This window comes from Chionomys nivalis, chromosome 11, assembly GCF_950005125.1.
Source record: "Chionomys nivalis chromosome 11, mChiNiv1.1, whole genome shotgun sequence".
Classification (NCBI taxonomy): domain Eukaryota; kingdom Metazoa; phylum Chordata; class Mammalia; order Rodentia; family Cricetidae; genus Chionomys; species Chionomys nivalis.
In genome coordinates, this window is record NC_080096.1 from 29,628,097 (window position 1) to 29,650,207 (window position 22,111).

The 22,111-nt window shown below is 51.2% G+C and overlaps 1 protein-coding gene across 2 annotated transcripts in view; it reads right to left on the reverse strand.

The window, feature by feature from the left end:
- Rims3 (regulating synaptic membrane exocytosis 3) overlaps positions 1–22,111 on the reverse strand; it is a 41,644-nt gene that overhangs the window by 18,405 nt on the left and 1,128 nt on the right. Inside the window, exon 2 of one of the 2 annotated variants that reach the window (XM_057784731.1) lies at positions 4,500–4,654. The exons of the other annotated variant lie outside the window; for it this stretch is intronic. The gene's annotated coding sequence lies outside the window, so the exon portion shown is untranslated. The remainder of the gene's footprint in view (positions 1–4,499; positions 4,655–22,111) is intronic. 2 annotated transcript variants of the gene reach the window in all.

Consider the following 22,111-nt stretch of genomic DNA (forward strand, 5'->3'; position numbering starts at 1 on the left):
AAAACAAACAAAACCTCGAGAAGAAAAATGGGACCTTTACTGTCTGGCTATGGGCAAGCAGGAGACAACCTCATTCGGAGTACAGACAGGCTGGGGTGGGACTCCAAAGGCTCCCATACACTAGCTTGGTGACTCTGTGCCCAAACATGTTGGAGTTTCCATAAATACCTTAGCAAAACAACAACAAAAACATCAAAGCCCTTTTACTTCCCAGGACGGCTGTAAGGACTAAATAAGGGGCTGGGTATAAAGCGCAGAGGACAGGCCCAAGGCGGGGTGCTGTCACAGGGAGTGACAAGGGCAGGAACGAAAGTCTGTGCTGGGCAGAAGAGAAGGGGCTGGCCCAGAAAAGCCGAAAGTGCAGTCAAAAAATCACAGTCCCCATACTTCAGAGAGGCCTCACTGCCAGTACTGAACCCAGCTCCATTCTGTGCTCTTAAAAAAAACAATTGGACTCATATTGTAAATACGATTTTAAATCCTGGTATTTCTCACCTAATATCACATCGTAGCATTTCCCAACGTCATTAACACTTTGTGTAAATGTTTCAATGCCACTGTAATCGTCCCTGTTACAGACGGCACATAATTGACTTAAATATTTCAATGCAGCTACTTCCTGAATCTGATCCAAGTTTCTCTCTTCTCTCATTTATTTATTTATTTATTTATTTGTTTGTTTGTTTGTTTATTTATTTATTTATTTATTTTGGTTTTTCGAGACAGGGTTTCTCTGTGGCTTTGGAGCCTGTCCTGGAACAAGCTCTTGTAGACCAGGCTGGTCTCGAACTCACAGAGATTCACCTGCCTCTGCCTCCCAAGTGCTGGGATTAAAGGTGTGCGCCACCACCGCCCGGCCTCTTCTCTCTTTTAAATAAACACCGAAGGCAGGCGCGTGGGTCATGCCTGTGATTCCAGCCCTTGGGAGGTGGAGTCAGGAGGATCAGGAGTTCAGGGTCACACCAGACTGGGCTCCAAGAGACCCTGTCTCAAAGAAAACAAGCAAACACTGAGATGAGCATCTTCCTGCACTGGTTCCGATTTCCTTAGCAATGGATTAGCAGGTGATGTGTGTGTGTGTGTGTGTGTGTGTGTAGAATGCTGGGAGTTTCCCAGACCCCCAGCCCCATCCTTGCTGGCTGGCAGACAACGGCTTTGGCCAGGCGCTACCCTATCTTGTTTCTGAGCACATTCTGATTAGCTTAAGGTGAAGGGCTTTCTTGTCAGCAAGTTATTTGTTAAGAAGTAGGCATCTGACCAGGGCTCAAATAATTCACCTCCCAACCCAGTGCTGCAGAGGACCACAGGGCCAGACCTGGAGCCCATTTTTCTCTCGTACTCAGTTCAGAAAGAAGATGTGTTCTATGCTTGAGCCAGTGTGAATCAGTGTTCTCCATTAAATCCAAAAGCATCCTGCCTGATATTAGGGCTTTTAAAAGAAATTCTTGGGTTATATTGCCAAATCCCTTTCCAAAGTATAAAAATTTACTGTCCTCATTAACTGCATTCAACAAATGTTTAATTTCCTAAAATTCCAAGGCTAGGACTGAGTGCCAGGGATGCAGCAGCAGCCAGCCAGGTCCACTTGGTCCTGCCCTCCCAAGACCTCCAGTCCAGGAGGGGAGACAGACAGTAAATAACTAATTACACCATTAAATATTTAATGGTGGTTACGATAAGAGCCAGGGAAGAGGAGGACAGAGGGCTCTGAGAACACGGGGGGGGGGGGGATAGGCATCTGCGGGCCTGTCTTACACAGAGCTGGGGTGTCTTGGTGTCTGTATGTGTAGAGGCCAGTGCCCAGGGTCACCCTCAACCACCATCCTCTACCGTGTTTTCTATGACAGGGTCTCTTGCTGAACAAGGAGCCCAATAACTTGGCTTGACCAGCTGAGGTCTGACATCGGGCCCTCATGTCTACACAGCGAGTCTTTTACCCGCTTAGTCATCGCTCCGGCCCCAGAACTGGGGTCTCCAGCCACAAAGCTCTATGACTTGGCTGTTAGGTACCAAGCCGCTCAGCTGGCATCTGCTCAGGCATAGTAAGAAACCCGGCCCTTCATTCTCTGGCCCACCCTTGTTCTACACTGGCATCCACTCTCTTCCTGGGCTGGCTGTGCATCCCAGGGGTCAGGACATTTTGCTTGAGGGAGCCTGACTTTTCAAAAGGATGTGAAGGGGGGAGGGGAAGTGAAGGTGGAAGAGGGTGGCCTTTTTTCTGGCTGCCAAGGAAGACAGCCCCCACACCTCTGAGCACGGCTACCTGTCTCCCGCCAGCGTGGCTCTTGCTAGACCAGTGAACTAAGGCTGAATAGAAGAGGGTGAGTCAAGGCCTCCTTTTGCCTTCTTTGGGGCTGTGGACTGCTTTCCCCCGTGGCGTTGCAGAGTCTGGGGTTGTATTTCTCACCCGCCATCAACCTAAGAGCTAACGGAAAGTCCCTGTGGCCTGGGACAATCTCTTCTGTTTAGTTTCCAGTTCTTGTGCCAGTGTGTGAGGGTTTGGGGGTATCGTACAGTCAGTCTTCTGGCGCAAGACGGGACAGGGTTTATCTGGTGTTGTGAATCTGCCACAGCGTGAGTCTAATCTGCCCACTACGGTGGTTCTGAGAGGGGCCTCGTTATCTCCTCAGGGCAGCTGCGAACAGAGTCTCAGAGAATCAGAGGTCTCCTTGCCCCACTCTCCTAGTAGAAGTAACAAGGCCTGGATTCGAACCCAAATCTCCTGCGTCTACAAAGAGGCCTACATGCTCAGTAGCCCCTGCCCCTAAGTGCAGACCTCATCCAAAGCCAGGGCCCACCCTCCAGGGCAGGAGGCACCTGAATCTCTGGGTTCTGTGAGAAAACCCTTTGTGGCCCAAGTTCCCCAAGCCTGTGTGAGCATTTAAGGGACAGAAACACTAGACTAGAGCTTACAAGCACACAGCTCCCTGGTGGGCCTCCAGGACACTTGAGGGGTGAGAAGGGACAGAATTCCAGACTCTGCCAATCTGGGAGTTCATGTTTCCTCATGAATAATAAACAGATCGACAAGTGGACTGGCATCCGGGACTTTGTACCATACAGAACCATGCTCTCACCTTCAAGCACACACCTGAAGAGCTGATGAAGGCTTGGGTGACCCCGTCTGCAGGCCACTCCCCATGAAGGTAGGAGGAGCCAGACCTAAAGCACCAGGGCACAGAAATCCGGGAGGGTTGGGCATCAGAGCGTGGATCCGAACAGAAGTTGATTCCTCCCGTGTTCTTTTCTGGGTCCTGGCCTTTTCATCTTTGTGGAACATGGAAGGGGTCACACTAGGTGCTCTGAAAAAGTCCTTTTGTCAAGGGAGCCAAGTCTGAGACTGTCTGCGTCAGTGGAAGACTCAGAACTAGGATTTTTGGGCTGAGGATATAACTCAGCCGGCAGAGGGCTTGTCTAGCTGGCAGACCTGTGATCTCAGCACTTGGGTAGAGACAGTGGGACAGAAGTTCAAGGTCATCCTCGGTTAAATAATGAGTTCAGAGCCAGCCTGGTTATATTGGACCCTGTCTCAAAACAAGGAAGGATGGTGGCGGGGGATAACAACAATGCCTGTCTCTAAGTCATCTCTGCAGGAAAGCCACAAGCATAGGGATCAATCACACTGGGTCCCAGAGGAAGGAAGTTCATTGCAAAGCAACCCTCTGAGCCCTCAGATCACAGGGACGTGGAAGGGGAGGCGGCAGAGACATGATCTAGTGAGGCCTGAGAGAACCCTAAACACAGCATGCCATATACTGATGGCTCAAATGATTGCCGGATGAACTACATAATGTCCTTTCCATGAAGGTCACATCACATTCCCCTGCTTGAGCTGGACCCTTTCCCTGCCCAGTTCACGACACATTAAGGCCGGGGCCCTCTTGTGATGCCCTCCAATGACAGAGCCTGACTTGGCAGTGAGCTCCCACCCACTACACGGCAGTCCTGTTTCCTTTTCTGCCCTCGGAGGGGAGCCTCTACCTGGGGTCTTGCTACCCCTAGGGACACTACAATTCCTGGAGCAGGTCTCAAGGCACTGCAAGGCCCCTGCGGCCTTCTGCCCCTTTGACTATGTGACTGACAAGTCAGGAAGTTTTTCTTGGCAGTCAATGAAGCACCCAAAGGCCCAAGACGAACGTAACGGCCCACTTTTACAAGGACCTCACCCCGGGGTGCCTGCACTGTGAGGCACAAGGGATAGCAAGTGACTGAGGTTCCTCCACCTTTCTTCACCATCTGCCTACAGCAGACACCAAGAGTCTACCTTGTTTCCAGAGGCCAGACAGACCTCAGAAGCCCCTCGGTGGTGCTCCTGTACCAGCTCAGAAGAAACACCTCCACGCTGGCATGTCCTCCCTACTCTCACCTTTTAACTACAACAGCAGAGACCAAGGCCTGGGATGGAAAAGAGATGCACCCAAGTCTTCTCAATCCTGACTTCCCATCGCCAGTCACGAGCGCCTGCCCTCCCTCTCATCTGGAAGGAAAGGTAAGCTCACCGAACTGATGAACCTGGGTGTGGGGTTCCGCATCACAGGGGGCTGTGCCCTCTCAGCAGCACACCCCTAGGGCATTTGCGCAAAACTCCACTTCTGCAGAGATAGTAAAGGCAATCAGGGCAGGCTTCCAGAAGGAGGAAATGTGATGGCAGGGTCTGCAAGGAAAGAGTTGACCACAAAAGAAATCGAGTTAAGGCCTCTGTCTCCAGGGAATTCTAGCAGCTGCTGGAGGAAAACACAGATTTTGGGGATGGTTGCGGAACACTAAGAAAGTCCTTCCAATTTTCAGATCTTGTTTCTCTGTTTTTCAAGGCCTCGAACTCTGAGCTCTGCCTGCCTCTGCTCCTGAGGGCTGGGGCCAAAGGTGTATGGGTACTGCCGTTCTCTCCTTTAAAAGTCCTGGTCCCCTAATCCTCCTTTAGTTACTTCAGGGTCAAACTGCTGAAACCCAGCAGCTTTAAGATTTTTTTTTTTAAAGGATGGGGATGTGTAGCTCAGGAGTGGATGCCAGTCTATCCTAGTGTGTGGAGGCAGACCCTGGAGTCCATCCCCAGCCCCAGAAGGAGAAAAAACAAAAAAGAAGATGCTTAATTAGAGACAGGGTCTCAAGTAGCCCAGGCTGACCACCAGATCATTATACAGCTAAGGGCAATCTTCTTGAACTCCTGATCCTCCTGCCTCAACCTCCAAAGTGCGGGATGACAGGCATGTGCCACTATGCCTGTATTAAAGAAAAGCAAACAACATTCTCTAATACATGGGCTCACCTAGGCCAGGATGCTCAAGAGCCCTGGGCCCCATCCTCTCTTCCTCTGTCTGCTCCCTGTGTACACCCCCCCAGACCAGCGGTTCTCAACCTTCCTCATGTTGCAGCCTTTTAATATGGTTCCTCATGTTGCAGTGACCCCCAATCATAAGATTATTCTTGTTGCTACTTCATAACTGTAAATTTGCTACTGTTATAAATTGTAATGTAGACATCTGTGTTTTCCTAAGGTCTTCAGCGACCCCTGTGAAAGGGGTCATGACCCGCGGGTTGAGAACCACTACCTGGCAGTCAGGGTGGGAGGCATTAACTCTGAGAAAGTCCCTCAGAGTCTCTAAGAAGAGTCTGATGGCACTGGGTGGTGGTGGCGCACACCTTTAGTCCTAGCACTCAGGAGGCAAGGGGCAGGCGAATCTCTGTGAGTTCAAGACCAGCCTGGTCTACAGAGTAAGTTCCAGGACGGCCAGGGCTACACAAAGAAACCCTGTCTCGAAAAACAAAAAGCACATACACACAAATCTGATGGCCACCTGGACCTACCCAGCTTTCCCAGCTGACTATGATCAGATGGGTCAGATGCGCAGAGGGGGGCATGTACTCAGGGGCTGGGCAGTGTGACACCCAGGTCTGCCTGCCACTCTTGAGCAGAGTTAGAGGGCTTCCACCCCCACCGCCTAGCACACGGCTCCTCTTCCCTGAAGTGGGATGACCACATGTGCTTTAGGAGTGTTAGATAAAAGATTACAAAACAAGATCAGTGCGTGCTCACTGCTCAGAAGGGCAATTACCTACTTACTGTGAGTGATGGTGCCTGAGACGTGGTAAACACTTGTCCAGGTGTTAGCTCCTACTCACCATGTGCCTCCCGCTCAAGGGGAGGCCCCTGGGTTAATAAGATCACCCACCACCACTCTAGGTTTGTGGGGTAGGAATGCATACATAGCTCAGTTGGGATGAGAGCCTTGCTGGATGCTGGATCTGGTACCTGAGAACCCGCCTCAAACCCTGGGAAAGGCCCTTAGGTCTAGCCCCTCCTTCCATGACTTAGGGAGAAGTGGGAAGGTGGCAGGGGTTGGTATGTGGGGAGGAGGCAGGCTAGGCCAAGAAAACACAGGCTGCCAGTGTGGGGATCATGTTGCCTCACCTACTCTCCTCATGTGGAGACCTCTTATCTTTCCAGACTATACCCCCCAACACACACACACAAGAGAGAGAGAGAGAGAGAGAGAGAGAGAGAGAGAACATAATTTCAAATGTGATCACATTACACAGACCCACAAAGCTGCTACTCACATTTTAAAGACACAAGCACATGTGTTCACAGGAGTCTTACCCTGAGCCTGTCTCCCTAGGCTGGGGCTCACACACCAGCTTGGGGCAGGCCCTTGTGTGAGCTGGAACACATACACACTCCCACACTCCAGCCCCCAATCCCATCCTCCTGGCTCCCATCTCTGCTGGACTGGACAAAGAAGCTCATCCGGTGAGGTTTGTGGTGAAGAGATGGGAAAGCTGGCAGGGAGCAGCTGCTGTCACCATGGCTACCAGCTGACCCACTTCTCCTCCACCCAGGCTGGGCCCACCCAGCCCAGGAGAGGTGGTTGCAGGCAGCTTCGGGTAGGGTAGGCCCTCTACCATCACATGCAGAAAAGGAACAACCCTCTGAAGGTGTGATAAGGGAATGAGCTGAGACCCAGTTAGCCTGGGTCCTATGAGGGAAGGCACCAAGCTCCAAATAGTCCCTGATGAGAGTAGAGCATTGGAAATATGTTCCTGAGAGATCTGTCTTCTCCCATCATCTGGGGCTCTGGCCTCAGAGTGCCACCCGGGCCCTGGACACAGTCTCAGTCACAGCCCTAATCACAGCCCTCATAGTAATGCAGGTGTTGCGGTCATATCCCTGCCCCTGTCCCAGGGCTCAGCATATGCGCAGGTCCAGCAGACGCAGGGCAGGAGGAGCCCTGTCTCCTGTGCAGAGAAAGCTGGTGGAACGCAAGGCCCATCTCCTGCTGTACTCCAGGGTAACATGTGCCTTCTCCCTGTCAGGGACTCCTGGGGACATGGCTGTGTATTCCCCCAGAACCAGTGACTTAGAGTAACACAGCCTCCAGGATGGTCAGTCACCAGAAAAGACTGTCTTCACCCAGGACGAAACCCACCCCTCTACATGACACCTGCCACTCCCTTTCCACTCTGTCTCCTGTCCTCCTGGAACATTCTTCTACGGCTTGCCCCTACCGCCAAGCTTGTCTACTCCTCCTCCCTTGTCTACCTGCTTCCAATTCCTCTCAGTCCCCCTCTGAAGATCATTCCCTAGCCATCTTCCCAGGCAAAGAAAGTCCCCTCTCTTGCTCCTCCAGAGCTCTGTATTGTCCTTGAGTGTTACGGGTTAAAGTCCTGATACCTTGTACCTCAAATGTGGCCTTGATTGAAAATGTGACCTTTGCCAATGTGATTAAAGTCTTCCTGAAAGTGGTGGGAGGTGGAGGCTGTCCCTACTCCAACTGGTTTCCCGACAGAAAGACAGCACTGAACAGAGCAAGAGAGAAAATGGTTTGCGAGTCCAGCCTGGAGCACCAACAAGCCGAGGACTGCCAAGGATCACCAAGGACTTCCAGTAGCCATCAGACGCAGGGGAGTGGCATAGGACGGGCGGCCTCTCCCAGTCTGCACAGGAAGCAACCCTTCCAGACACCTTGATTTCAAACTTCCCACCTCCAGAGCTGTGGGAGAACAGATCCAGACGGCTCTGAGACACCTCATTTGTGGTACTGTGCCCTGGCATCCCTGGGACATGAACATACTGCCATCTGTAATGTGTGCGGTGCCTGTCTCCCACACTCAGCCCAGGCTGTGAGCTGCTTAAAGATGGGGAACTGTTATTCACCCCAAATCCCTGGTACCTGGCATGGGTCTGGCAACATAGCAGGGCTCTGTAAATATTTACTGAAAGGATGAATGGCAACCAAAAGTACTAAATGAACACTGATAGAGAGGAACCATGAGTCAGTTTTATTTTCTTCATGTAACATATTGTGTTTTCTAAAGCTACTACTTTAGAAACTGTATTAATGCTATAATAAAGAAAAAAAACAATAAATATTTCCTTTCCAAAACGTATGCTAAAATAACAGACATTAGCACCCGTGTGTGCTATGTGAGCAGGGACAAACTCTACTTCATGCTTGACGACTGATTTCTATTGATTAATTGATTCCTCCTTGGGTTTCCAGAGTACTTCCTGCAGTTGGAGTTACAGTCTGCGCTCTGGGGCCTGAGAGGTGGGAAGGGTACACAATCTTCTTGGCCATCTCCACTATCCACTCCTCCACCATAGACTGTGGAATCTGGCCAACACGGCAGCCATCACCTGATGGTGCTAAAGATAAATCTGAGATTATCCCCCATATCCTGGTGAAAGGCCGTGCACCAATACAAGCAGGGTACACAGTGAACACATCAACCAGTGCTCTTCAAACTCAGACGTGAGCACAAATCCTGACCCTAGGGCTCACAGGTGGAGCCTGGGATTCTGGGTTTTGTCTTTCCACCAGCTTCCAGATGATGCCCTTGCTGCTGGCCTGTGGTCCACTCATGGACCCGAGATGCCAAGGGAAACACTCTGGGTGTTCTGTAAAAAGAAAGAATGCCACAGGAGTTGGGGCACCAGAAGAAGTAGGAAGCAGAGCCGAGCAGAGGACAGGTGGGAGTGTGGGGACAGAGGCCACAGAGGACAGATGGGAGTGTGGGGACAGAAAGCAGTGGGAACCACTAGGAAGGTCTACAGAACAGGCATGTTCAGAGGCTCAATAACAGAGTCTGACAGAGGAGCAGAAGGTGAGTGCAGCTGGGGAAGAGGGGACCGGGAAGAGAAGTTACAAGTTGTCAATTAGGGTCCCTGACTGTGGAGCTAAGAAGTCTGTCTTTAATCCTGCAGGAGTGAAGTCTAACAAGATTTAGGCACAGTGCTTTCCAGAGATCAATCTGGCACTGTGTGCAGATCAGAAACAAGCTGATGGGAGGATGGCTGCTCTGGGCAGGCTGGAAGGGCGGCATGGCTGCCCTGCATGGAGAAAGAGGGAAGGGATGGGATGGGATTCAGGAGTCTCTACGAAGGGTGAGGAGACAAATTTGGGAGAAGGGAGTAAGCAGAATCTAAGCGATTAATGGAGAGGATTGGAATGCGAGGTGCCATCAACAGATCTCGAGGGGTCCCTAAAGAAAACCCTAGCCAAAGCAGAAAATGAACACCCAATAGTCACAAGGAGTCTAAGTCAACCCTGCAGTTTATGGGTGGAGACGCTGGGCAGGAAGCAGATCCGCTGAGCTCGGGAGACCTATAGGAGTGGGCAGGAATGGGTGTGTTCTTCCCAGAGAGGAAGAGACATGGAAAGGAAGTGGGATGCTCAGAGGAGAGTATAGTATAGGTGGGCACAGGGCAAGAGTGACAGACAGGAGAAAGGGACCTACAGATGGGAGAATGGGCAATTCCAAGTAGGAGAAGCTGGACATGGTGGTTATGCCTGTAACTTCAACGATTGGGAGCCTGAGGCTCGAGGAACTCCATGAGGTCAAGATCAGTCTGGGCTTCAGAGCCCTTGTCTCTTTTAGTTGTTATTTGCTTGTTCTTTGTTTTGTTTTGAGACAGGGTTTCTCTGTGTAGCTCCGACTGTCCTGGAACTTGCCCTGTAAATCAGGAGTGGCCTAGAACTCAAGAGATCTGCCTGCCTCTGCCTCTCAAGGGCTGGGGTAAAGGCGTGCACCACCACATGTGGCTGTGAATCCTTGTCTCAAAATAAAAAAAAAAAAGTAGAATTGAGAGAAGATGCCATAAGAATATAGGTAGACATTCCCATACCACTTCACTGTGGACCACAGAGACGTCTTCCTTAGAAGCAGGAGAAGTCAATGGACAAAAAGAAACACTAACTGATGGAGTGACTGGATGGATAGGATCTTACTATGCAGACCAGGCTGGCCTCAAACTCACAGCCCTCCTATCTGAGCCTCTGGGATTACAGTTGGATACCACCATATCAGGTAGGAAAGGTAGAATTTAGATTGGCAGAGAAGGGTCTGTATACCCTGGTAGAAGGCCTGGGCTTCAGTATGATTCCAAATGCTATGGGACTTCCAAGCAGTCCGGCCCAGACCAACACAGGAAGAACAATTACTGTACCCCCAAACACATGTAAAGCACACCACATGGCTACAGAACTCCCAGGCAGAGCAGAGATACAGGGAAATAGGTCGTTGGATCGGTCTTACAGTAGATAAGTTCATCATTTATTACCCACCAGGTCTCCTGTGAGAACGAGCAGGGGCACTCCAGACAATTCTATGAGGACCACAAGCAAACATGCAAACCCAGCCCTGAGATATGAATCTCAGTAAGACATCCACCTGCTTCCCCTACTTCCCCTTCATAGATGGGGTGAGGAAACTTGCAGGGTGCTGTGGCAAGGACAGGTAAACTCATCCTGTGAGTGGGGCCTGCTGATGGTGTTAGGCTCAGAGCCTTCCCCTGGCTAGCTCTCCCTTGAGCACCGAGGCTCAGCCAGACAGCATCAGCAGCACCAAGGACAGCGGCCGGCACTCACGCCTGCCAGCCCCTCCCCTGGTCAGGGCTTCCTTCCAGGCTGATCAATATTTCATGAAGGGAAGGGGCTCCAATTACTAGCCCTGCACCAAGCCGGAAGGCGCCACCGCTGTTCCCACTGCCCACCCGGGGGACCTTCTCTCATATCCAGCACAGCTTCAGCTGACCTGGACAGACAGGAGTGGCATCTGTTCCTGCATGCCCAGGTCTCTTCCAGTCCAGTGATAAATCTTCACCCAGAACTGGAGACACACTGTACAAAGAAGGCCACAAAGACATCAAGCACAACCACACCCAGCACACAAGCTACCTGAACAGAGCACTCAGGCATGCAGTGCAAGCATGCACACAAACATGCACACACATTACAGAGAGCCAATGACCATAGACCCACATACATCTGCCCACCACACACACACACACCACAAACTCAAATGCTTCCTGAAAACTCCTTAAGACAACCCAAGACACATCAGATGAGGGTCAGTGAGCTGCAGACACACTATATTAACACATGCACTTGCACATGCATGCACACATGAGTGTGTGTGCCCGTACACACACAAAGACACACACACGTATCAAGACATGCTTTGACAGTGATCCTCTCTCACCATGGACACACAGCAGACACCCACAGTCTGCCCAGGCTCCCACTTTCCTGGTGCCCAGGGCAATGTGTACCTGCTATGAATCTGACTCCTTCCTTTCTAGCGTCTGCTCTGGACTTGAGCCCTGTTGAGAAATCTAGTCTCTGGTAGCTGCTGTCCAGGCCTCAGGGACAAACAGAGGCACAAAGAGCTGGGTAGAGGAGTCGGGAAATGGTGACCCTGGAGAGTCCAAAGCCTCTTAGCTCTGTTGTTCTAGGGCTCCAAGCTCTAGGACACAAAGCTCCAAGGACTGCTTCTCTTACCCACAACTCCCAAAGCCTCGCTGCTGCCTGGGGCTCCAGGCTCCTAGGGAGCTCGAAGTCTGTTGTGTGTGGAGACAGGAGGACCATAGGTCTGAGCTTCCATCCTCCACACTACACCTCAAGTCCTAGCCTAGAGTGAGAGCATCTCCTGCCTCCATCCAGACATCTCAACCCCTCTCAAACCGGCTGTGGAACTACACACAAATTCTCCTGTTTGTAAGAGTCCCAAAGGAAAGAAAAACAAAACAAAGAACAGCCCAAGCCTGGTGGCTGAGTGATAAAGCAGGTGTGAGGCCCTGTGTTTGACCCCAGCACCACCAAAAAGAAAGGGAGGAGGGGGAGAAGGGGAGGAAAAAGGGGAGAGCCTGAACACGGAATAAGCAGAGGAGAGTAGGCCAATCTAGCAGGGAGAAACTTCATTTTTTAGGTAAATGGATGGAAGAGGCAACTTCAAGACCCGGTGGGCAAAGATCTCTAACATCCCACCGCCATGATTTTGCATTGTCCACACGTCAGTGAACCACATCGATGACTTCTGCCAAATCACAGTCTCCTGTACATTCTTTTCTTTAAAGTGACACTTTTCTTTTTTGGTTTTGTTGTTTGATACAGGGTTTCTCTGTGTAGCTTTGGAGCCTGTCCTGGAACTTGCTTTGTAAACCAGGCTGGCCTTGAACTAACAGGGATCTGCCAGGCTTTGCCTCCCGAGTGCTGGGATTAAAGGGGTGCGCCACCACCGCCCAGCTTTAATTGACACTTTCAAAATTTAAGTGAACTATTTTAAATAGAAATTCTGTTGCTACTATAAACAGAAAGTCAATATCACTTCTAATAAGTAGAAAAAGACTGTAAAAACAAACAGTAAAACAAAGTTGTACGCTGCTGAGGTGGCTCGGTGGGTAAAGGTGCTACCTCCAACCCTGGTGACTGAAGTCCCATTTCTGAGACCCACATGGCGGAAGGAGAAGAATGTACTCATCTGATCTCCACTCATACATAGTGGTGTGTGCCCACTCACCCATACACCCGCTCGACAGACAGACACGTACTTTTACAGACATGACAATTCACACTGTAACTCTGGCCCTGGAGAGACTGAGGCAGCGGCGTAACTTCCAGAAGTCTGAGGCTAGTCTGAGTTTCATAGTACGTTCCAGATCAGCCCAGGATAGTGTGAGACCCTGTCTCAAAAAAACAAAGCCAAGCAAGGTTAGCTCCACTACTATAGTTCAGCTACGGGGAGCTGCTGGCCACAGCGCCCAGCCCAGTCTGAGATCTCTGCAGAGAGGGAGAGAAGAGGGGCTGGGAAGTTCCGAAAGACATTCATATCTATACAAACTCGTTCTCCCTGGGCGGGGGTGGGGGACCCTGGACTTGCTGGAGTTGAGATGAAACCAGAGTTCTATGTAAGGTGATGCTATGCCATGGCAGATCTGGAAGCCCTTGTTTACCATCACGGGTCCCAGTGAAGGGGTATTTCATCTCCTGGGAAGCCCGCCCACCTTGCCTTCCACTCGAAGGAGCCGAGCACAGCTCTGGGAATAGCCATTTTATAGGAATTGTTCGTCTTGGAGCTAATGAGATGGCTCAGCAGGTAAAGGTACCTGTCACCAGGCCTGATGACCTGAGTTCGATCCCCAGGACCCACATGGTGGGAGGTAGAGAGAACTTCCACAAGTTGTCCTTTGACCTCTACATGTGTGTTATGGCATGCCCATATGTACACGCATACACATACAAATATACATTTTTATAAAGAAATTTCTCAGGGTTTGTTTCCTATTTACAATTCGTCACTATAGTCCTCCATCTAATATGAAACTCACGGCAGGGATTATAATCTTCATTTTGAAAAAAGAGAAAAAGCCCAGAGAGGTTAAGAGGTCTGCCTAGTCACACAGCTCTATAAGGCAGCTCCACAAGGAGGAGATTTGACTTTCACACAGATGACATGTGTCCTAGAGTCAGGAGCCCTCACTCTGGGTGATCCTGGGTTGGACAGTGGGGAAGGCAGAAAGATGGCTACCTGGCATGTGCTTAGAAGGCTCTCACAACCCCAAAGAGCAAACAGGCAGGTGAATAGCCAATACGAAGAGTTTTATTCCAGAGTCACACTGTTGTATGTCTCTGGGTTAGCAACACCACCTCTCTGAATCTCAGTTTCCATGTCTTTTTTTTTTTTTTTTTTTGGTTTTTCGAGACAGGGTTTCTCTGTGGTTTTGGAGCCTGTCCTGGAACTAGCTCTTGTAGACCAGGCTGGCCTCAAACTCACAGAGATCCGCCTGCCTCTGCCTCCCGAGTGCTGGGATTAAAGGTGTGCGTCACCACCACCCAGCTTCAGTTTCCATATCTTTAAATGGGCAAAATAATATCACATCTTTATCGAGACATAAGGATTAAATGGAAGCACGTGTCTGATGCCTGGTACAGAGTAAGTGTCCAAAAGGGCTTATTACTAGGGAAGACGAACAGAATCAACACAGGTCAGGAATGGCTGGTGAGACAGGCACAGGTCAGGAATGGCTGGTGAGATAGGCACAGGACAGGAATGGCTGGTTGTGAGATAGACACAGGTCAGGACTGGCTGGCTGGTGAGACAGGCACAGGTCAGGAATGGCTGGCTGGTGAGACAGGCACAGATCAGGACTGGCTGGCCGGTGAGATAGGCACAGGTCAGGAATGGCTGGTTGTGAGATAGACACAGGTCAGGAATGGCTGGCTGGTGAGACAGGCACAGGTCAGAAATGGCTGGCTGGTGAGACAGGCACAGGTCAGGACTGGCTGGCTGGTGAGATAGGCACAGGTCAGGAATGGCTGGCTGGTGAGATAGGCACAGGTCAGGAATGGCTGGTTGTGAGATAGGCACAGGTCAGGAATGGCTGGCTGGTGAGATAGGCACAGGTCAGGAATGGCTGGTTGTGAGATAGGCACAGGTCAGGAATGGCTGGTTGTGAGATAGGCACAGGTCAGGACTGGCTGGTTCTGAGATAGGCACAGGTCAGGAATGGTTGGTGAGATAGGCACAGGTCAGGAATGGCTGGTTGTGAGATAGGCACAGGTCAGGAATGGCTGGCTGGTGAGACAGGCACAGGTCAGGACTGGCTGGCTGGTGAGATAGGCACAGGTCAGGAATGGCTGGCTGATGAGATAGGCACAGGTCAGGAATGGCTGGCTGATGAGACAGGCACAGGTCAGGAATGGCTGGTTGTGAGATAGGCACAGGTCAGGAATGGCTGGTTGTGAGATAGGCACAGGTCAGGACTGGCTGGTTCTGAGATAGGCACAGGTCAGGAATGGTTGGTGAGATAGGCACAGGTCAGGAATGGCTGGTTGTGAGATAGGCACAGGTCAGGAATGGCTGGCTGGTGAGACAGGCACAGGTCAGGACTGGCTGGCTGGTGAGATAGGCACAGGTCAGGAATGGCTGGCTGGTGAGATAGGCACAGGTCAGGAATGGCTGGCTGATGAGACAGGCACAGGTCAGGAATGGCTGGTTGTGAGATAGGCACAGGTCAGGAATGGCTGGTTGTGAGACAGGCACAGGTCAGGACTGGCTGGCTGGTGAGATAGGCACAGGTCAGGAATGGCTGGCTGGTGAGATAGGCACAGGTCAGGAATGGCTGGTTGGTGAGACAGGCATGCAATGTTTCTTTGCTGAGAAAAGAAAATGAATCTTTTTTTAAAAACAGGGTTTCTTTGTGTAGTCTGCCGTCCTGGAACTCACTCTGTAAATCAGGTTGGCCTCAAACTTAGAGATCCACCTGCCTCTGTCTCCTGAGTGCTGGGACTAAGGCGTGTGCCACCATTATGACTTCAGCCTTAAAGGAAGAATGAGAGGGAAGATAATCTGGTCGGTGTGGTGGTCTAGCACTCAAGAAGCAGTGGCGGGGGAATGCAAGTGTGAAGCCAACTTGGGCTAAATGGTGAGATGGTGTATCAAAAATTCTAAGATTGAGGTTGCCACTTGGGGGTGAGCGCTTGTGTAACACGTGCAAGGCCCTGGAATTAATCCCTGACACTGGAGGGAGGTATGGTGGAATGTAGTGCTGGCTGTGCAGGCCTTCCCTCACCCCATTCTAAAGAAACGTGGAGAAAGTCATCATCCCATCCTGTCTCTCCTTGGGCCCTTAACGACATGTGACACGGTCTTCAGTGCCTACTCTGGCCAGTATTACCCTGGGAAGAGTCCCCTTTAAGTCACAGTTCCAGGCCCCCTTTCTGCAGGTGCTGTCTGCACAGAAGGCTGGCACTCTGCCCACCTGCCTGCTCCACCTGGCACCTTAAATACTGAACAGATGTCTTTTGAAGCACTTGTCTGGCTAACAATGACACTGACACACACACTCACACACACCTGAGGTAGGTTCCAGCGGCCATGTTCATGTCTGGCTTTGTGATCCCTCACCGTGGGTTATGGGTGTACGGCCCAGGGTGGCACCTGACTCCCTCAGAGCCAATCAGATCTTCGCCTGGGAATTTGGGTTTAGATCTGCCAAGTCCTAGGTGCTAGTTCTAAATGTGGCTGGAATCCAGGGTCACAATACCAGAATCCCTTCAGAGGGGACAGATAAGCAAAGGCTACCAGCAGGGTGCAGAGAATGAAGATTCAAATTCTCTACCCTTCCAGGTCCCAGCTCCCTAGGCTAGCCCCACCCCCAGCCTCGTTCCCTGTAACAAACCTTCCTCCTAACACACCTCTATTTCTGAAGCTGGTATGCTTGGATTTTCCTAAGTAAGGCAGGAGCTGGGGGCTGGAGATATAAAGATGAGCACCCCAAGGTAGAGATGTAGAGTTGGCACTCATATGGTAGGGGCGGGGCGGGCTAACTGTACTGGATGGGCCAAGGGTCCTATACAAGCTTCCCAGTGATGGTAGGTGGCTGAGATGGTTTGAAGGAGCGAGAGACATTCTCTAGAGACAGGCTGGGGTGGGCGAGGCACTGCAAGCAGAGGGAACAGCAAGCGTAGGTACACAGAGGCACAAAACAGCCTGGCCTGCTGGAGGAGCTGCCAGGTGTTCAAAGTGTGCTGTGGAAGCGGAGAGGTGGGGATGCACAGGGAGTTAGGTACAGATCATAAAGAGCTTTGAATACCATGCTAAGAAGCTGAGGCCGTTTCCTGTCAGCTATGGGGAGCTATTGAAGTATTTTAAGTAGCAGGGGGTGACAGGGTCAGTTCTATGTTTTGGAAAGATGACTCTGGGAATGTATGGAGAAAAGACTGAAAATGCAGGCTTGGCGACAGAGAGGCCACTAAGGACACTGCAGGATGAGGTAGCTGCTCTTTTATGCACCGGCCAACTCACTGTGTACCTACTATGTGCCAGGGCTGGGTAACACAGGTTCCAGATCCACCAAATGCTCAGGTCAACAAAGCAAGACGATGGGAAGAAAGGAAAGGGTGCCAAGCAACATGAAGAAGTGCCAGGTCCTGGGGATGGGATTCAGCCTAAACGGTCCCTGTGTGATCGTGAAGACCTGAGTCTGAATCCTAGCACCCATGTCAAAAGTCAGGTAAGACTGTGTGTGCTTTAAATTCAGGATTAAGGGACAGAAATAGGAGAATCTTGCTGGCCAGCCAGCCTAGAGCCAAGACCATGAGCTTCCGGTTCAGTGAGAGACCATATCTCAAGGCAATAAGAAGCAGAAAGAGAAGGCCAGCCACTGTTCTCATGGATAGGTACACCCGTACCCACATGTGTGTGAACCACACCGCATACAGGGAGACACACAGGAGGAGGAAGAGGCAGAGGAGACAGTCCTATGGAAGTGGAATATTTAAATCTTGGCTTTTAGACTTCTCTGCTCAACTGACACTTGGGTTGGTGTCTAGGACCAGGAGTCAGCAGGGTCCCCAGGAGGGGGTGTGCATCCGGAACAACATGTGTAAATGTCCTGTGGTGGAGGGTAGGGAAGAATGTACAAGATGATGTAAGTAGGGAGGTGAGGACCAGATCGCACAGGGCCTTGGAGACTGCGTCAGTAAATCTGGATTTTATTCTAAGAAGTCCTGGAAGTTTTAAGCAGGGAAATGACACAATCAAACATTTATCTTTAGAAGACTGTGCTGGCTACATCTACAAGACGATAGCAAGCGGGGCAGGCATGAGAGTTGTAAGGAGTCCAGCTAGGAGGTCGCCGTGGGAATCTAGACGACAGAGAGTAGTGTCCTAGCCAGGGGTGTGGGTAGGAAGAAGGGCCACAGACCTGACCCAAGAGAGGAACACTGGAGAACAAGGCTCGCTAGGCTTGGCTGTAGGCTGTGGGGGCGAAGACAGGGAGGTGTCCAGGAGAATTTCCAGCTTCCAGCTTGAGCAAGTGGGTGGGTGATGGTGACGGTGACAGAGACAAGCCAGGGACCCTAGAAGCAGAGCAGGTGCAGGTGGGTGGAGCTGGGGACCTGGGTTTGATCCTAAGGCTGTGTCTAAGAAGCATAAGACCTACAGGTACTGAACCCAGAAGAGATAATTAAATTCAGAATAGAAAGTAAGATGGCCTGAGGAGGGTGGCAAGGGGGTAGTGGTACAGGGGGAAGAGGGGTCAGTCTATCTCTGAGAAGCCATGGTAACAGCAGGACCTGGGGGCAGAGTGGCCGGAGAGTCTGGGCTTGGACAGTCAGAATCATGAAGCCAAAAGTTTATCTTCTTTCAGACCCCGAAGGTATCTGGCCTTGAGTCTCCCTCTCCCAGACAAGGAGCACACCCTGGGCTTAGATTGTGCTCAGATGAAAGCTTTTGCTTTCCCTGTACCCCTTCGCCCCCCTGGGCAAAGCCAAGCTCTCCCTTCCACGCATGACAGTGCATGTCTATAATTCCGGTGCTTAAGGAGCTGCGACTGGAGAATTGCCACAAGTTTGAAGTAGCAACCAGGCAAGCCAGAGCTACACAGGAAGATCCCGTGAGTGAGTGAGTGAACTAATAAATGAATGAATGCCAAGTTCTGCCAGGCTCAGTTCAGGCAGTCCCTCACCTAAGTGAAGACTTCCTAAGCCATGTTGCTGTCTTGCTACCAGTCACCCTGTCTTTGAATCTCAGGTCTCTCTCTGGACGACTGTGGGACTGTGGTCAGATAACCTCAGTTCCTTCATCCGTACCATGGAGATGATGATCATCTTCCCCTTGTTGGTGAAAATGAGTGTGTAAAGTGCTTAGTGGAAGAACCGTAGGGTAAATGCTATGTAAGCCTTACTGTGACTACATCCCACCCACCTTTGGACAGATAGTCGCCCCCCCCATCTTCGATGTCCTCCCCACAGGAGCTATTCTTAAGGCTGTCCCCTCTCTCTGGATTATGAACTAGATAATATGAAAAGACCAGTGCTAAATGAAAGCCCAGGCCCTTGTTCAAAACAATTCTTTCCAGACAGTGGCGACAGAAAATTAAAGCGTGGAGTCCCACTAAGCACAGGGTTCTGTCCCTACCTTGAGCCAACTTCCCAGGCTAGCCCTCACATGAGGTAGTAAAAATGCCACCTGGCATAGGACCTTACAATTCCCAGCTAGAATTTCACTTTCTGCTTCCCATTTCATAGCTGACAACAGTCAAGTTTAGACACAGGCATGCTCTGCTTGTGAACTGCCAAGTTAGGATTTGAACACAGAACAGACAAGTATCAAAGCTCTACTACACCTTGCCCCCTGGCTCCCCAGAGGCTGGGAAAACCTGGCCCCAAGGGCTGAGCTCAGTCAATAAGGCTGAGATGTGGCTCAGCCCACTGAGAGGGATCTGAAGACACTAGGACTACCTCCCTCCTGGGAAGAGTCACATAAACAAGGGCTCCCTGGGTACCCTTTCTGCTGCTACTTAAGGGAAGGGCTAAGAGAGGGCAAAAGGTCACTCACGTAGAGGTTCCCTTGTGGCCCACAGGCATACCTGGAACTCTGGCCCTGCCTCCACTCCTTAAAACCCTTTAGGGGTTGCCACTGGCTTCAAAATAAGCCTCCACATCTCTAGTATACTGCTAACCCAGGGTTGTGGAGCTTGGCTGTCCCCTAGTCTGCCACACATGCTCCGCTACATCACCAGGATGTTCCCACACCACCGGAAGCCCCAAACACTGTTTCCTCCCTGTTCATCCTTGCTTCTTTGCCTCCTTGCCTACGTGGCACCCTCCATGCCTCACTAAGAGGCCACCCTCTCTGGAAGCCCTTCCTGAACCCCAGAAGGTAGGGGAGCAACCTGCAGGGATAGGCCCATGAACCCTTACTTTCAACACACGTCATATATGCTCTAGACTATGACCCTACTAGGAGGGCCTCTGTGGTTCCCAGAGCTTGCTGTACCAGTGGTACTGAGTGACAGATGCGCCATCCTGCAACAGAGGCAAGAGGACCCTCACTCCCTTCTCCCACTCCTTCCCTTTCTTGGTTCTTGTGCAATGGCCTTGATTGGTATTTTGGAGTTTTTTGTTTGTTTGTTTTGTTTTTGAGGCAGGGTCTCATGTAGCCCAGGCTGGCCTCAAACTTGCTAGATAGCTCAGGTGAGCCTTGAGCTCCTGATCTACTTGCCATCAGCTGGGATTATGGGGTGTACTACCATATCCAGGTCTTATTCAGCTATCTTGAGCTCCAGGAGTGAAGAGTCCACACTTGCAAGGGATGAGAATCATCAAACAGAGAAGGTCCCCACCTGTCCTAGGCTGACTGCATATCTTGGTAACACACTTAATCCAGCAGTACCATCTAGGCAGGTGGGCCAGTCTGGTTACAAAGCACACCTGGTTTGGGCTTGGGTTTTTGAAATAAGGTCTCATTCTGTAGCTCTGACTGGCCAGCAACTTGCTATGTAGACTAGGCTTGCAACCGTCCTACTGCATTTGCCTTCCCAGGTGCAAGGAATACAGGCAGGTACCACCAAAGCCTGGCAATCACTCTTGCCTTCCAGAGCCAATAAAGGCCAGGGAGTCGAGATGGATACGTGTAGTCATCACAGGTGGAGGGCACGAACCTCGCTCTGTCTAATGCCCAAGCACCTTGTCTCCTCTCTGCCAGTGACCCCACACCCCTGTGACTCATCGGCCACAACGAACGCATCTCACCCACGGAGCACATCCCAGCCTACAGAGCTCCTGTGTCTGGTTACGGACATCTACGTGCAACACAGACCTGCCGTGAAAAGAGGCCAGTGGCCAAGTCATCTGTACCCACTGTGAAAGAAACACCCCATGTCAGCCAAACACAAATGGGGGAGGCACCCCCATGATCAGCAAAATGTTGTAGGAGATGCACTCTGCGCCCCAAGTCAGCAGAATGAGAGAGGGAAGAGCCACTGCCATAGTCAGCAAAAGGCTCTGTGCGAGGTACTTTGCTACACCCCCTGAGCCTGGGCTCGTGACAAGACTGAGGTACACAGAGAAGCCTTCCAAAGCAGGGATCCTAGGGCCAGAGAGCCCTGGGGTGGCTGTTTCCTGGGGGGGAGCTTCAGCTGGGGAGTGGGGCAGACTCAGGTGAGAGCTCTCACGTGGCACTAATGAAATCAACCACCAGCTCCCTCCCCCTCCCATGGGACCCTCCAGGCTCCAGCTGATGCAATGCCCAGCCTGATAATTGTTTTCTTCACTCCTTAAAGGGCCAGCCACTTCTGCAACCATGGACAGACATCACCCAGACCCCTGACAGCCCCTGCCTCCTCAGAGCTCAGCATCTGCTCAGGCAGAGGAGGGGCCCAGAGAGCCAGCAGCATCAGGCTGTAAAATCCAATCAATGTCCAGAGACTAGTAGTGGCAAGGAGGGAAGACAGAACAGTTAAGACAGTGATAGCGACCACATCCCCTGGAGGACGGGAATCAGGTCCCTGCTGAGTCCTCAGCTCCTGGCTCCAGCGTGCCTGCCCCAGCCAGTACTTGGCACAGTGCTATGTGTAGCTCAGTGTAGCTGATGAGGATAGACACAGGGATAAGCCGCTCAGACCTACCACTGTATTTACTCCTCCTAAAACATAGGTCTGTTTTGCTGGAAGAGGCCCTGAGAAGGCAAGTGATTTCTTTAATATCACAAAGTCAGGAAGTATCAGAGCCTGGGTGTGAAGACAAGTTTAATAGCTCTGGGCTTTACCCCTTGTAAACGGCCAGATGTCTGTAGAACTCTAGGAAGTTGCACGGACCCCTTCAGCAGGCCCCTGTCCAGAGAATGTCCCATTAGGCTACCCCCTCTTCGCTTGACTGTATGGACAGTTGCCAGCTGCGTGATTGTGATTATGGACTAATTGGTGGCTGGCAGCAACTGTGGAGATGGTTTGTTAACCCCTTGGAGAAAGACCCACTCTCCACCATTCAGGAAAGCCAAGTGTGAAACCGTCACCAGCAGAGAACTCATAGACCTCACCCTTAGAGACAGA